The 4,954-nt window shown below is 38.1% G+C and overlaps 1 non-coding gene across 1 annotated transcript; it reads left to right on the plus strand.

The window, feature by feature from the left end:
• The first annotated feature begins 3,884 nt into the window (after positions 1-3,884).
• trnaf-gaa (transfer RNA phenylalanine (anticodon GAA)) lies at positions 3,885-3,957 on the plus strand. The gene has a single exon. It is a non-coding gene; the product is annotated as a tRNA-Phe (tRNA).
• Positions 3,958-4,954: the final 997 nt, after the last annotated feature.

The raw sequence follows: 4,954 nt of genomic DNA on the forward strand, positions 1-4,954 counted from the left end.
CGTCTTTATTATTGTCATTTTGTTACAGAACTGTGGTCATGTGTAATGTGTTTTCATCATGATAATAAAGCTATAGTTACTTGAAATATGAACACACACACACACACACACACACATATATATATATATATATATATATATATATATATATATATATATATACAGAATGATGCAAATGTATTTGACTCTATTCACATCCCCTCACATTTAAAATCCTCCACAGGTTGGGTGCCTCTGAACTCAGATTAATGTTGATATTGTATAAATGCAGAACCAATCGTTCCAGATGGGTAAGACCATTCATTTTTAAATACATGTAATTTGATTTTTGTATTGGTATTATTTGTATTGAGGCAGGGAGGCTGCAGTTGTTTCTAAGCGACAATGAATCTGGTATAAAATTCTTAGGGTTCGTGTCATACGACTTTCTGTCATCAAAGCTGTTTCTGGTGACGTCCACTGGATTATATTTAGAATCTTTGGTTCTGTCGTTCAGTATTTTCTCAAATAAAATGACAAATTAATAGCTCAGTTGGTTAGAGTGAAAGAAACTTCACCCAGTCAGCATGGCTAGCTCTGTTGGTAAAGCAGGAGACTCTTAATTTCAGGGTCGTGGGTTCGAGCCCCACGTTGGGCGTTCTTTTTAAATACAAATTGAAGATGTTTCTTCGAGGCAACGGAGCAATGTATGATTCTGTTCACAATGTATACAGTATTGCAACAAAATTACTTACTTATTGGTCATTGTCATATAGCAATTACTATTGTAAAATGTATGCATCGTGTATAGCTATAACAATATTGACATAAATAATCTTACTTTTTTGGGTTGGATTCAATCCGTCTCTTTTTTTACAATTGTCATTACATCTTTCATGGAGCAACAGTTGGTATGTGCGTAATAAACCCAATCGGGCCTTGATACAAGACAACCCTAGTCTGTACTGAAATAAATAATGCGGTTTTCTACTGTAACAAACGCAGCTTGTCAGGATTCTATTATGGTGTTTCCGAGCTGTTGAACGTTTCTCATAATACACAGGTTTACTGGATTGACAAAAAGGCGATCGACAAAAAGGCGATCGACAAAAAACCACCAACCTTTCGGTTAACAGCCAAACGCGCTAACCGATTGCGCAACAGAGACCAAACTGTTAGACCGCCAAAGCATACAGGAGTGATTAGCAAGACGAGATGCTGCAGAACGTGATCGAGGGAGCAGAACTCAGCAGAACCTGAGATCACATCTAATAAGAAAGCAACAAGGGGCAGGAAAGTCTATGTAATCCATTATGGCAGCACAACATACAGACGTGCTCAAATTTGTTGGTACCCCTCCACAAAAATCGAAGAATGCACAATTTTCTCTGAAATAACTTGAAACTGACAAAAGTAATTGGCATCCACCATTGTTTATTCCATATTTAATAGAAATCAGACTTTGCTTTTGATTTTTTATTCAACATAATATTGTAAATAATAAAACAAATGAAAATGGCATGGACAAAAATGATGGGACCCTTAACCTAATATTTTGTTGCACAACCTTTAGAGGCAATCACTGCAATCAAACGTTTTCTGTAGCTCTCAATGAGACTTCTGCACCTGTTAACAGGTAGTTTGGCCCACTCTTCTTGAGCAAACTGCTCCAGCTATCTCAGGTTTGATGGGTGCCTTCTCCAGACTGCAAGTTTCAGCTCTTTCCATAGATGTTCGATAGGATTCAGATCAGGACTCATAGAAGGCCACTTCAGAATAGTCCAATGTTTTGTTCTTATCCATTCTTGGGTGCTTTTAGCTGTGTGTTTTGGGTCATTATCCTGTTGGAGGACCCATGACCTGCGACTGAGACAGAGCTTTATGACACTGGGCAGAACGTTTCGCTCCAAAATGCCTTGATAGTCTTGAGATTTCATTGTGCCCTGCACAGATTCAAGGCACCCTGTGCCAGGCGCAGCAAAGCAGCCCCAAAACATAACCGAGCCTCCTCCATATTTCACTGTAAGTATGGTGTTCTTTTCTTTGAAAGCTTCATTTTTTCGTCTGTGAACATAGAGCTGATGTGACTTGCCAAAAAGCTTCAGTTTTGACTCATCTGTCCAAAGGACATTCTCCCAGAAGGATTGTGGCTTATCAATATGCATTTTAGCAAATTCCAGTCTGGCTTTTTTATGTTTTTCTTTCAAAAGTGGAGTCCTCCTGGGTCTTCTTCCATGGAGCCCACTTTTGCTCAAAAAGCGACGGATGGTGCGATCAGAAACTGACGTACCTTCACCTTGGAGTTCAGCTTGTATCTCTTTGGCAGTTATCCTTGGTTCTTTTCCTACCATTCGCACTATCCTTCTGTTCAATCTGGGGTCGATTTTCCTCTTGCGGCTGCGCCCAGGGAGGTTGGCTACAGTTCCATGGACCTTAAACTTCTTAATAATATGTGCAACTGTTGTCACAGGAACATCAAGCTGCTTGGAGATGGTCTTGTAGCCTTTACCTTTACCATGCTTGTCTATTATTTTCTTTCGGATCTCCTCAGACAACTCTCTCCTTTGCTTTCTCTGGTCCATGTTCAGTGTGGTGCACACAATGATACCAAACAGCACAGTGACTACTTTTCTCCTTTTAAATAGGTTGAATGACTGATTACAAGATTGGAGACATGTGTGATACTAATTAAAGAAACTAATTAGTTTGAAATATCACTATAATCCAATTATTTATTATCTTTTCTAAGGGGTACCAACAAATGTGTCCAGGCCATTTTAGAATATCTTTGTAGAATCAGCAATAATTCAACTCTTTTCATAGCTTCTTTGCTTTATTCTATGACATACCAAAGGCATGCAAGTATACATGATAAAATAGCTTTTAATTTCATCACTTTTCAGGAGGAATGAAGCATTATTTCAATGAGCTGTAAGGGTACCAACAAATTTGAGCACGTCTGTATGTCGTTTTGTTAGATAACACCCTGGGAGACAACAGAGCAGTGTGTGTAAATAGCTACAATGGAAACTATATATTTGCGACTTAATTTTGATACAGAACTTGTGGTCATGTGTAATCTGTTTTTATTATTATAATAAAGCCACGATCCCTGCTTTAGGAGGCCAGTGCTTAATCCATTAGGCTACTAGGGCTGCCATCAATAGCATTTTTGGTAGTACTAAAGAAAGTGGGAACAATAATATTGTGGTTTACTACATAATATCCCACCCATCGTTGGTGTTCAAACAAAGCAGAGTCTTACATTGGGAAAGGGCCATACCTGTCAGTAAGTATTTTAAATTCATTTGGGAAGGTTTAAGATTGTGAAGAAGTTTAAATATGCTGCGTATTTGCGCATTGGGAACTTTGCATAATGACGTTTTTATTAATGCCACTTTCTTACGGACAGTAGTCAGGGTGTTGATACAAGACCAGAGCCAATAAACCTGTTATTTGCTTGTCCTTTCACTACCATATTCTATTGTGCTTGATCAGAATATGCGTGAATCCTGAAAACATCTTGTTAATATGTAAACAAAGCCAGCAGTCACTTTATTGATCACCCTGTGGACTAACCGCTATTGGAATACAGATGATTGTGTTAAAGATGTTAATAGATTTCAATGCACACGTTTTAGAGCTAAGTGTTTGTTGAGGCAGTTCAAGCGCTGCACTTTCAGGCAGCCAGTTCCAGTGTTTGCCTTTTGGACTTACTCTGGAAGGAATACAAAAAAAAAAAACATTTGTTGAGAACCGCATTTGGGAGAAAACTTGACAGTTTCGAAAAGCATTTGTAAAGGCATCGGATTCTATGATGGTGTTGCCGAGCTGTTGAACGTTTTTCATTATAGGTTTACTGGATTGCCAAAAAGAATGCTATCTCGAAACATCAGTCTCGTCTCGCCGAAATAGCTCAGTTGGGAGAGCGTTAGACTGAAGATCTAAAGGTCCCTGGTTCGATCCCGGGTTTCGGCAAACAAGAAGATGACAATATGTTTTGTATTATTTTGAACTAAAAAAACAGAGCACATTTTTTCTTCATCGTAATTGAAAGAAATAAAAACGTATCAGAGTGCAGTTTTCTAATGTGATTAAGAAATGCAAAAAGCATCGTCCCTGGGTGGGCTTGAACCACCAACCTTTCAGTTAACAGCCGAACGCGCTAACCGATTGCTCCAGCTAGGAGTTCAAATTTAGTTTCGTTATATTAGTGTAACCCACTATTACAATGAGTCACATTGAGAATTAAGTTCAGGGAAAATATATGTGAATTCTGGAGATCTCTCTCTAATGCTGCGTATACCCTTCTTAAGAAAATGTACTTTACGTTATACAGTTGCCTTAATATATTTATACCAGGTTACTTTATTATAAAGAATCACTCAGCAACAACAAATATGCTTTATGAAAATAAAATGTTTATAAAAGTAATATATATGTAGCAATTAAAATTGTTACAATATTGTTCACAGTAAAAAAAAAACAAACAAACATTGGAAATAAAAAATATAGAATAAAACAAAATGTTTCTATCAGTTGTGCACAACGACTAAAGTACCTCCGGAGGACTTAAAAATATAAAAAAAAACAAGTCCTTCTGCTGAACTGTCAGTCCCGCTGCAATACAAGCCGTCTCGGTAGATGCAATGGATCGAGTCCTCCACTCTTCGTAATCTCCGGTCTCCACGAACTATTAATAAAATATAATAGCAATGCAGGACAGTGAAGATACAGCATATAGAAATTTCAGATGTATTCCTAGGACGGTAGCTCTAGCACTCGTTTGCACATTGGAAATTAACATGCAGGCAACTGACTGTGCACGTGTTTATTGCGGGCACAGAAGGGGGGTCGTGTTAAAGAAACAGACTCACTGATACCCATATTTGGAAACAGGAAGCATGGGGGTTACATTCTCCCTCCCTAAAAGCTATCGTCCTCGATAGTAACACCCACAGAAAATATCCATATA

The sequence above is a fragment of the Acipenser ruthenus genome, chromosome 32, assembly GCF_902713425.1.
Source record: "Acipenser ruthenus chromosome 32, fAciRut3.2 maternal haplotype, whole genome shotgun sequence".
NCBI classification, from domain to species: Eukaryota; Metazoa; Chordata; class Actinopteri; order Acipenseriformes; family Acipenseridae; genus Acipenser; species Acipenser ruthenus.